We start from the raw sequence: 13176 nt of genomic DNA on the forward strand, positions 1-13176 counted from the left end.
ACACTCAAACTTACTGAGGGTGCACTCAATCCTACTACCTATGTGATAAATGAATATATTGAAGAGTCCTGGCCCCAGTATGGACCCTTGGGGGGCACCACATGGGGCACCACGTTACTGGTTTTCATTTGGACATATCCCCAGTCTTTGTTGTATTATGAGAAGTATAGATTCTGTTTTTATTGACACAGTTTTTGCATATACCCCTTCCAATTCTTCAACATAATGTTGACCTTTCTAGGTTGTGGTATTGAACCAATATGAGTTTTACAGTTTGGAAATCATCATTCAATGTCAAGATCTAGTAGCCTATGATATAGAAGACAAACCTTTTCCATATTAAAAATACAAGGTAAGCGAATGTATGAAGTTCAGATTTGTAAAAGATTTGGGAAAGGTCTTTGTGTCACTACAACATCAATATGGATCAAAATATTTTTCAGCTGAATATAATTTGCTTCCTTGGACTGCTGAGAAGTTAACAGAAAACATCAATTTACTCTGTAATGCAAAATGAAGACAGAAGCACAGGGAAGCTAATGTGCTTCTATAAAAAGTAAAAATAAATTGCCAGTGCTTTATCTTGGACAAATATGATAAGTTGTGTTATAACTTCCACTGTCCTCACACTTCACATCAGGCATGACATCTGGGGTGATGGACATATTTGTCCCTTGTTTTTAATCAAGAGGTCTGTGTGGAGTTGCCATTCATCACCAATTTTTACACTGGCCTGTACTTAAAGCTGATCAGTATTCATCTTGATTTTGGAATGAGTTTGGCAATATTTGGTAATATTAATTATAAATCTCAGTGATGTTGGTTTACCTGAAACTGACAGTCAAAACCTTTGCTTCATTGAACATATAAGTAAATGCCAATGGGCTATTTTGAGAAAATAATGAGTCCGATTATTTTCAAGAGAGGATGTTTGCAGAACATGCAAATTTATCACTGGTGAAAATGGCTGAGTCAGAGTGGTTTGGATATTCAGGAGTTTTAAATTCTACTCCAAAGCTTTCCTGGACATTGTGAATAAAAAACTTATTTTTACTCATGAATTCTTGATCAGAAAACTCAATTTGGGTAGCTGACAGGTTGGCAAGCTGAACCTCAAAAAGAGAAGGCCTTTTTAATGTAATGGGAATTCAGTTTCCTGTTAAGTCCAAGAAATAACTCATAGTGCATAAAGCTAAACCTGTGCATGTCCCTGCAGAATTTGGACCTAACGTTAAGAGAGAAGGATGAAATAGTACAATATTAAAGAGCTCTGCTTGTTCCTCTGACACACTGTAAAATTTCTGTTTTGCTCAAAAAACAGGGAAATGCCTGGAGAATGTGATTCTGTGTTTTATTAATGTACAGTCTGAGCTCACAGCAATTTAGGAGAAGGTAGAAAATAGCATAATTCTCAACATTTTGACAGGACTTGTTTAGCTCATTTCTCCACATTTTGAAAAGGAAAATTGTGCTTTCATTTGAAACTGCCTTTGACACAGTTTCCATGACTGACATCTATAGTCAATACTTCTGTATATGTGTAGCATTCCTGTAGCAGAACTATTTCTGTATGGTTTTATTTTCAGGAGTATCCTGAAAACTTTCTAGATGAAGCTATCCCAGGTCTGAGCATAGCTGAATTAGCAATATTTTTTTTTAATTTCTATAATTCACTGTTATAATTTAACTGCCTAAATTTTATCATGTGAAATATGCTTCCAATACACAATAACGTAAATAATGTCATGATAAGAGACCATGGTAGCAGTCAAGCACCTTGTGAGGAACTGAGCTCAGCAGAGAGAGGAGTGAGCTGGCACAAACAACCTAGCTTTTGGGGGGTTTTGTCATTGATTTTTATTATTTCAGGCTGAAGCTGGGAAAAGCTAGTCCCCATCTTGCCTGTGTTCCAAGTGGCCATGCAGGTGGGGCGTAGGAACAATCACCATATTGCCTTTGTCTGGGAAAGCCATGTGGGTGCAATTTTTGGGAGGTGTTCACCATGTTGGATTTTTGTTCCTGGTGGTGAACACCTTTTTGTGAGTGAAACAACTCTTTTTGTATACATTTGCCCTTAATACTGCTGTTGCTATTGTGAGTGTTTTATGCATTGCTTTGTGCTTTCAGTAAACTGTTACCTCAAGCCATAATCTCAGCTTTTATCTTTCCCTTACCAGAAGGGGCGTGGGCAAGGGAAGTGGCTTATTTGGAGTGTAATTTCCAGCTGGTGTTAAAACCAGCATAGTAATTTTCAGGGCACTTAGTTAATGCTACTGTACTACAGGAAACAATAATTCATGTTTTATTTAACTAATCCTATTATCCTTTAAAGGTGCTTGAAAATTCCAGGAGCTAATAATGGAAAAATATCAATTCTTCACTTGCTGAGATCCAGTTCACAGTCTTGTGTCTTATATTCAGATTTCTTCATAATGGAAGGACTGGTTAATACAGTCAGAAAAATAATTTCAAAGAATACTGATTTCAAGTGATAGGTATCTGGGATTTCTGATCCATGGGAAATTTTACCTCATCAGTGTCTTTGATCTGTTTTTTTTTTTTCTATTAATATGATGACCACAAATCTAGATATAAATTACCTACATTCAAAATTTTCTTTAGCTTGACCAACTATATTACGCATGTAGGTGACAAGATCATACTTTTGTACCAATGATAAGAAGGACCAAACAAAGCAAAAGAATGGGAAAAAAAAATCTTAGAAAATAGAAAAGTGGTATATGGAGTCAGAAAAGAAGCAGCTGAAAACTGAATAAAAATGTCTAAGTGCCTCACAGAAACTGATGATAGCCAACTAGCCATACAGCTACTGCAGTCTGTTAAATTTTGTTATGTTTGACTGAGAAGTTAAATGTTGATGGAAGACAAAGAAGACATGCAGGATACACAGACAAGCACCAAACTAATATTAAGGAAATAACTGGTTTAGAATAAAAGACTGTCAGTCCCTGGGACATGTCTCTAAATAGTGGAGATGGGGAAAAATATAACTGTTGTTTAAAGCCAAAAATCATTAAATAAAATATTTTGAAAACTGGCTGAAATAATTACTAGTCCAGTGGTCATTGTAATATTCAGTGCACAGAAGCTAAAGTTCATGCAGCAAGATAATCTAGTGTTTGTTGTTTGTTTGTCTCGGGTTTTTTAAATAAGCAGCAGGCAGAAATAGTGCTGTAACAGTCAAATAAGAAATTAAATAATTCAACCTGATATGCTTTGCTTATGTTATGATTTTCTTCCTGTGAAATTTAAGAAAATTGTGTGGGATGGAATAACTCGTTTACATTCATTGCCATAAAAATTATACATAAAATGCAAAGTTGTTTCACCTTAACATTATCTCAACTATTAGTTAGAAATGTATCTCAACAAATGCATTGTAAACATCTTAAGGAATAGTTTTATAAGACAAGTCTCTCTCTGCAGGATGTCAGGTATCCTCCTGTTAGTAGAGAAAACAAAATAGTTTGAACCATCCATCTTCATTTGAAAGGCAGCAAAAAAAAGATCTCTCTTGTAAGACAGTAGTTGCTGGATTTGTCAAATGTGTAAATATGAGAAATCGTTCACCAAGCCTACAATATTTCCTTTTATTCTGTAGCATGCACCTGAAATCTGTCAGTTCTAATATCCCTGTCAGTAATTATGAAGTCCCTCAAGGCTATTTGTTAGATGCTACATGATAGGTTTTACAAAATAGCAGCTTCTTGAGATATTCATATTTTGCTTCAGAAAGGTAGTAATTAGTTTTGCATAGTCTCATAACTGATCATGTACAGGAATCCTTCATTTATGCAAGGAGATAAAGAATGAAATCTAAAAAGTAAAGAATTTCTCTTTTCCACTGCTGCACTTGAAGAAAACAGCTAGGTTGACTTTAGAGGTCTATTCTGAGTCTGCTTAATGCTTAGAATGTCATTAAAATTTTATTGAACACTTCCTTATGCTTTAAATTTCATCTAGGAAATTTATAGTGCATTAGGTTATTTTATGCACGGCCTATACTGCACATAAGGGGGAATACTGTCCAGCTTTAGTGTTAATACAAAAAGAAAAGGCAATCTTCTTTCATTACTCATCCTGGGCAAAGCCCAAGGAAAAGATCTGTTGACATTGTGATCAAGAGTAGCAACACCATGGGTGTAGGCACATCACAAATCTGAGATGTCTCTACCCTTGAATTTCTGTTTTCTGGGCAAGCTCTAGTATCAAAATCTTCATTTTTTCACCCTGTCTTATGTTCACCACTTTGAAGCCATATGGTGAATGCAGTAAAGGTGACAAAGAATGAACAAATGGGACTCGATGAAGATGAATTATAGAGTATGTTTTTTATCAGAAAATTTGTCTCTGCAAAGAACCAAAAATCACAGTCTAATGATTATTTCATTCCTTTTCACAATTTTCCATCCCTCCCTAGACCCAACAGAGACCCTAGACAGAGACCCAATGTTGAACAGCAATATACACACAAACAGGGGCACCTCTGTGACATTATTTGCTTTCTAGCTGCTCCTTTGTGTTAGTGATATGGATTTAGGGCTTTGCTTATTACACGAGCTCTTGATTTTCTGGGCCAAACCCACTAATTCATTAAATTGCTGTTTTCTGGAACCATATCTGACACAATGGTTGTGATAAATAAAGAATATTTTCAGCCTTGGCATCATACAGTGAATTGTGGGTGGTATTTTCTGCACTCATTCCCTACATATTTTCCTTCCACCATTTTCCTTCAGAAAATTAAAATTAAGTACAAATTTTATTTATTTTATAGACAACAGATCTTCAGACTCAGACAGTTTACTTCCCTTTTCCCAGAAATGCTGCCAAAACCAAGGACTATGGTCAGGCATTCCCCTTAACTTAAACTAACTTACATCGTGGCCAAATGCTCATTGCACTGAAGTGTGATGAAAGAGGCTCTCTGATGTTGGTAGGAGGCAGTGGAGTGAAGGAAATCTTAACCCTTTTGACTATCAAAACTAATTCTCCAAAATCTACCCATGTATCATTAGACTAAATGAAAGATAGTTTTCAGTTGACACACTAATTTAAAAAAGTTAAAAAATTAGGCAGTGCATGGTTCCAGTTTTCAAAGACAGATGCTTTAGTGACTTCAAAGATCCTGAGGTAGTCTCAGAAACTGAGTGAAAGGTAAAAAATATTAATGAGAAAAACATGCTTGGGTTTAACTTTCAACAGCAAAAATTACATGGTTAATCTTAGATCACAGTCTTATGTACTTCAGGTAAGAGTACTCTTGTAAGAGTATCCTTAACTCATAGAAATATTATGGGAAAACCCATTAATAATTCTACCATAATGGATGTGCTATTGAGGTTGCTGAGGATAAGTCTGCATGGAAATAGAAATAAGGATGGAAATCAAGATGGAATATTACAGCTATTGTGTGACATCTACCCATATGGATATTTTTATGCTGCAGTAAATAAGGATTAACCCTTATTCCCAACAAACATGAGTAGTATACTGTGTTAAAGAACAAGAATGTAACTTATTTTAATGGAAAATAGATTTGCTTATCTATGGCATGACAGGTAGTTTTGTAACCATGTCTTAAAAAAACCCAAACAAAATGGCTTATGATTTCTTTAGGACAAGATATATTCTCCATGCTCACGGTGTCACACAAATATCTTAGAGTAACAAAAAGACAAGATGTTCTAAAAGTTGTATTTGGGACAAAATTGTGTCACTCTTAAATTATAATCTTGAAATTATCAGATAGAAAATTCAGTCCCTAAAATATTCCAAAGCTCAGAAAGAAGGATAAGTCATGGGATGCACACGAAAGAATTAAATGATCCCTTGGAAAATAACATACTTTTTCTATGAAACAAAGAAAAACACATCCACCATTTAAATAAACTAATCTTAATCACATTACATTACAATCAAAATAAAATTTTAATTTTCTAGAATACGTACTGAGGATAATAGCAACAGTTTGCGCTGCTGTTGGCAGTTTTATAAATCCAGAGTAACATGTTACATTAATTTTTATTAAAGGAGCAGGGGATCATCAGAAAAAGCCTTTCAATTTCATTTATGATCGTCTATCAAATTGCATTACTCTTTTACAAAGTCACCTTGTATATGTGCACTCAAAGTGTAATTGTGCAAGATAGTTCACTGGCAGGGATATGAGAGGGAGAGAAAAAGTAAAACAGTAAGAGAAAGAAGGAAGTAAGGATATGGAGAAAAGATATAGAAGCATAAAGGTTTAGGGCATAGAGACAATACATTCCATTAACTGAACATGCTAAAAAATACTTAGCAACAATTTAATAGACCCAAAGATTATTAATTGTTTCAGACCTGAAATGTGATTATGTATACCTACGAAATCTCATATGAAATTTCACAGGAGATATTACTAGATCTTCAGCAGTATAAACTAAACTCTTGTTGATTAACCAATATCTACTTCAAAAGAAGAATACAGTTTAATAGCTATGCATTTATTATCTTCTTATATGTTTAAGGGAGTGTACTCCCATCTTAAAATTTGCATGACAAAAATCTAGAAAGGCTTGACATTTGTGCAGTATATGCCTATAGGAATAATTTCAAATATTAAGTGAAGTTTTTGCAATGGTATTTGAGACATTCTTGAATACTGACTGTAAAATAAAATGTATATTTTTTATCTGTCATAAAGGGACAGAGACTATTTTCATGTTAATCAAAAATGCTGAAACATTGTCAGCCTCATTTTTCCAATGTAATAACTGCTGTTTTCTCTCTATTCTCCTGTATTGTGAACATTTGTTTACCTATGGGAGCATTTATGAGATCTGCTGTTCTTAACACATCATGATGCTTTCCAATACTAGCCTGAATTTATAGCATTTAAGCTTCTACAATGTTCACCTGTACTGAAATATCTATGACTTGGTAATTAGTTCATGTTGAAGGCTTTCAGAAAGCATACAAGAATTTTACTCCTTTATAAAATCATTCTTCAGAGCTGTTTAATACAGAGCTAATAAAATTCCTCATTGAGTCTAGCATGTGCATGTGTTAACATTTTGAATGAAAAGTTGTTTTACACAATCAGTGTTTTTTCTTGGGGTATCAAGCATATATATTCATGAAATTCAGGTCCACAGTGGAACACTTTCAATATTTGTAAGCATGACACCAAATGTTCCAAATTTGGAAGTTTTAAAGGTACTTCAATACCCACCATATGTATTAACCCATTTGCTGAAAAAATAGATTCACTGAGGTCAGGAGCCTCCAGAAGTGTATTTTTTTTTGTTCATCTCATTAATTGTTCATTATTTACCAATGTCAATATCTTTCATCAAATGATCTTATGAATCATTTCAAAATATCCAGGTTCCTAAATCCAGGAGACTCTCAAATTGTGTCCTGTTTCTACAGAGCCAATATCTACATTTGCATCATCTTCCTGCAGCCTCAGAAATTACTGCTGAGTGAGTGGTCTGTTACAGTCAACTCCCTGATCTGAATGACCAAATGTCCACAGTGACCGGAGTGGACTGTAGCATGTGCCGGTCCAGTGACTCAAATGCAGTCTGAAGGTGTCACCATGTGTTAGCTCATTAAAAATTGTTTCTGTAATTTATAATAAGAAATTGTTATTGGAAATAACTGCTACAAAATGTGAATATTGAAAATGCAAAGCTATACTCCTGACATGCAGAAACTTCTGATTTTATTTTGCTATGTGAATTACTACCTGCAACACACAATCTTGTAGTTTCATAAAATTAGTATATCAAACAATAAAATATTGTGTTTGAGGGGGAGAAATTACATGTTCAAAAGAGAAACTTTTTCAAGAGATTAATGTTGGCCAATAAAAAAGTGAAAAAAACCCCAAAACATGAGTTCTAGTTGAACTGTTTGAATTATATTAGTGGCAAACTGATGTTAGCTGAAAATAAAATTATTAGCACACTAAAGAGACAACAGATAAAGAAGAAAAACAACAATTCTAATAAATGTATTAAAAGTGCTGACTAAAATCTAGCATGATTAAAACTCATCAGAATCTTAATACTGTATTGAATTAGTATATACATATAGACATATAAAGCAATAATAAATGCTGTTCATATAGAAGTTTGGACTAAAAATAATAATGATATATAATTATATGGTTAACATTCATTTTTCTACAAGCACCTAACTTGCATGCAAAAACTTAAGATTAGCTCAGTTGGTTGAGCATGGTGCTACTAATGCCAAGGTTGCAGGTTCAATTCCCTATGGGCCATTCAATTAAGAGTTGAACTTGATTCTTCTGGCTCCTTTCCAACTTGAGCTATTCAGTGATTCATTATGTTCTAAATGCTTTATACTTTATTTGCCTGACATTTCAATTCCTAACTGTACAATCTTAATGTTAGTGTAGGATATTTAAAAATAAAATAAAAATAGTCCACCACAGTGAGAAAGAGACATTAGGCAAAACACCAGTAGAACTTTTTCCAAAGTACAAGTTCAGGTCCTTCTCAGTTAAAATTACACTGAGTTGATTTCAATATTTGCTATCTATTTTATATTATCTAGAAATTGCTTACAGTGTTTGTAATAAGGATGATACAATTTTAATATTTTATTCACTCCTGGGTTTGATTTAATATCTGCTTGGCAATTAATGCAACAAATTTAGGAAGAGAGACTGAGAAGATGGAGCTCTTTTGGAGCAGACACCTGGCATACATCAGTTGCTATGGTGATTACCCAGATGTGCAAACAAGTGGAGGAAAAAAATAATTATTGACTATTCCCATGGTTAAAAAAAAAATCTAATTGATAAACAGCAAAGTAATAGGAGTCAAAGTCTGGATTTTGAAACCACAAAGAAAAATGTAATATATACCCTACTTAAGAAGCATCAGGAGGGAACTGCAGGAGTTTCAGTTTCTGTTGAGGGAGTGAGTAGCCTGCAGCATCTAGCACACCAGATTAACTGGTGATGTCCTACTGTGCATGTGTCATTTCCCGCTCAGACTTGTGAAGGAGGTCCCCTGAGAACACATCTGAAGAAGAACACATGCAAATTGTCTGTCCTCATCTATCCAAAATTCTCAGCCTTGGTTTCATCCTGTCTGAGATAGAACTAAGAAAGCAGAAAGGGAAAGGGGAGTGCTTTACTATTTCCCTTGGTCTGCAAAGAGTGAGTGCCACATTTATGATTTCACGTATAACCAGATTTTAATATATGTGTTCCAGCAGAAGACTGAACAAAAATAAATATCCCACTGCCCAATATTAAATTGCACTACTGCTTTTGTTCATGGTTCTCAGAGGCCTGTTTTGCTGCTCCTGTGCTTAAATCTACAACTGTCTCATGAACTGTTACTATCATTTACACAAACACACAGAGAAGAAGAAAAGGTCTTGAATATGAAATTAGACTAGTGAATCTTACTGTTTATTTCACACTGCATCAGGGCTTATTCCAGCTGCATATTTCTTGGGATTAATCTAGATTTGTCACATTGGAAGGCAACATAACATTTTGCAAAGTGGCCATTGAAGCTGATTGGAACCTAGTGATGTATAGTGACAATAATTGCGAGCAAAATAAATTCTGTGAAGACTATTGTATTAAATGAAACAGAAATAACAGCTTTAGCATTCTTTCTCCCTAGTGATTTTGAGACAAAGAGGTGTGCATGCAGATCAACACTAACTGTACCACAGAGAAGAGTGCAGAGCCAGATGGGTATCCCTATGTTAAGCAATGCCAGAAGCCACCAGGGAGGGGAAGAAAGAGAAAATGAATGACTATAGTTGAAAGTCTGTGGCTCCAAAACATCAAAACACCTCATTAACATTCCTTCCCCCGAACTCTCTATAGCACCTTTTTTTCGCCTCTCTTTTTTCCCACAGCAGCTGACAGAACTATCCTTGGTTCCCATATTTACTTTTGATAATATAACCTGGGGAGACTCAAAAATATGTCCTCCAATACTGCACAGACAAAACCTCTTATGTTTATTTTTAAAGTCACTTGTAATGGTTAATAAATTCTTCAACAAGAAGGAACTATCTATTAACTGTGTGAATGCAAGGACAGCAGATTGTTAATTTCCTGTTCTTTGGAAGATATGACAAATATGTTTTCCTCTTTTGGTTCCAGCCTAAAATTTTAAGCAATCTAAATGTAAAAACTAAAATAAAACAAAACCAACCAAAATAAAATAAATCCTCTCTGGAGTGGAAAATGAGGCAATTTACAAGTTAGTTGATTGAATGAGATTAAAAGGCATGACCCTCCCATAACTAGATGAGGACACCTACATGAAAATAAAGTTAAGCAAAGAGAGACATCAAATGCATTGCGTCAATCCAAGTTCTGCTTTTACTCCTCTCTGTATTTTAGTTTTTCAAAAATTATTAAAGAAAGGGAGGAAGAAACTAAAGAAAGGGAAGATAAGGAAGACGAGGAAGATTGGATGGATGGATGGAAAGAAGGGGGTCTGGTAGACTCTAATATACCTGTTAGCCATTTCAGAACACCCTGCCTTGAAAACTTCCCTTTGGAAATTCCACTGCCAACAGTCAAAACGAAGACAGTTCAGGTTGAAGAGTTTTCTGACCTGTAGTTTCTGTTCTATATGCAAACATTAAATACAAGGTTTTTCAAAATCAAGAACTAGGGCAAACTCTAAGTTGCAGCTAATGTACAAGGTAGCCAATTTTTTTTTAAAGTTAGAGCATGACTGAATATTTATTTAATGTTCTCTCTCCATACAGGTAAAGGATGTTAAAGGTTCTTAGAGCAATTTACTGGAATGACGGCAGGAGCTGTTTATGTTCAACTCAGAAAAGTAGGAATTTAGGGTGAAATGAAGAGTTAATTGCAGGGACATTGCAATGACATTGACAAATTATTTTATGTTTGTCACCACAATGGCAGTTGAAGAAGTGCCTCCATTTTTTAAAAAACTGTAAATTATAGTTAATGGAGGACCATGACTTTTACCTTAATCCTCAATTATTGCATGTCACCATTGAGTGCCTGTATCCAGTTAAATTTGATCTGAATCTTATCCCCTCAATGTAAGCAGTTGGTTTCCATTTGAAAAGACTCCTTCTCTGTGACTATTCTCCCACAAGAATAGCAATTATGCATTTGGTTTTAATAACTCATATAAACCCATAAGTCTCCAGGTACTTACAAACAGTTATACAGGAAGTCTAACTTTTTGTATGTGGGCTGAATAGTAATATTTGAAAATCATTACTGCTCAGGAACACAGGCTCATGCATTTTGTGTCCTCAAAGGAGTAAGAAACAGCCAGGGACAAATCTCACTTCCGTGACAGGATAAAGTTCATTGGCAGCAGAGTTAGCATGCAGACATGCTATCAGGTGTATAGTGAGGACATTAACTCCATAGTGTGACGTTGAGAGTCATTCTTCAAGAGCTGTCTGCTTGCAAAGACGTAGGTTGTGGCAGTTGCTAAGGCAAAGCTAAGAACAGTGCTGCAGGAATCCTCAAATCCCTCTTCCCCCGCAGGTATTTGGAATGTTACTTCACTCTGAGATATCAGTAGCAAAAGCAGCTCTACCACTTAAGCCAGAGAATATGTTATTTTCTGTTTCTCCTGCATTGTGCTGAAATAGTAACACACAGGAGGGACTATCTCACATTCAGCTTCAGAAAAGACAGTTTTCACAGAATAAGATAGCACTGACCAAAGTAGAAGCGGCTTTACTTGTCACTATCAGAGAAGATTTGTGTTGATTTCAAGCTTAAAAACTGCTATCCAAGATCTATTTTTTTTTTCCTCAAGAAAGGCTCAGCACCAGTATTGAATAAACAATTGGCATGCTATTCCACTCTATAACTACTTCAAAAGGAAATATTTTGGCTTTAGTGAAGGCTGTTCATGTGAGAAATAACAGGGGTTAACTTTTTTTTTCTTCTTAGAGTGAACTGTATTAAGATGTCAGCCTTTTACTGGTAAGATTAGCAATAAATAAATAAAAAATAAAGTGCTGCATCTTGTGCAGTCTAGTTGCCTTCAGTGTGATAGGTCATGGAAAGAGAAGTTGAGGGTGGAAACAACAGAAGAGATCACAAAAAAGAGCGCATTAAGTAAGGAGATCAAGTTTTCCATAAGAAATGTAGGGGAAAACAGGAAAAGAAAAAAAGTAAGGAAAATAAACCAGAAGAGAATCAAGGAGCAGGAGAAGAACAAATGAAAGGAAAAACAGAGAAAATAACTTGACCACTTAGGAAATAAAAAGACAGACTGTCCAGGATAAAGTAATGGAGAAGCAATTACTGGATGTTTTACTCCTTCAGATATGATATTCTATTTGATCTCTTAGAAGAAAGACTCACCTTGGTTGTCTTAATAGAACAAAAAAAAAGCCAAAAAAAACCCAAAAGCCAAAACCTACACTCTCACTCATATGGCACATCTGTAAGATGATCCAAGACTGCTTTCCTCAATATCCTCTAAACTGGAACGAAACAATAAAGTGGATATTTTCTCTAACCAGTAAAACCCACAATGAAAGTACTTTAGCAGTGTTTTTCCTAGTGCTCTGGAACTCTTTCCTATCCTTCTGTAATGCATCTGAACATTGCCCTCATTTTTATCCCATCAGTAGCCATTTTGCTTTCAGCTTTCATGTTCTTTTTTTTTCTTCTAACTTAAAATCTGAACTGAGAGGCTTTTAGTACTTCCTACTTAGTTTTCTTAAATAAAAAATAATGTTAAAAATGATGCATCAGTGGCATGCATTAATCATGACTAAAAGCTGTGACCATGGCTACATGAATAAAACAAATACGTTAAGGGTTTCTCTGATGCCCCTTCTTCTTCTTCTTCCTACAATCTGGATGACTGATTTCTTTTTTTTCTTCTTTATTCTAAAGAGGTCACTCGGGATTCAATTGTGTTAAAGACTTCAGTATTTCTTACAAGCTTATACTACAACTCATTGTTTCTTTGGCTCAACTTCTATTAAAAGAAAGTATTTTTCTCCTCTTTTTCAGTTACATGAGCTGTAACAGAAGATCCTTGAATAAGTGACAAAAAGAAGGAATGAACGAGAAATAAACAGTAGTATATAACACCACTCCCCCATTATACAGGTATAAGTGATGGTATTCTAGTTCAGTACATGCTG

This window comes from Lichenostomus cassidix, chromosome 2 (assembly GCF_008360975.1).
Source record: "Lichenostomus cassidix isolate B80296 chromosome 2, HeHo_3.0, whole genome shotgun sequence".
Lineage (NCBI taxonomy): Eukaryota > Metazoa > Chordata > Aves > Passeriformes > Meliphagidae > Lichenostomus > Lichenostomus cassidix.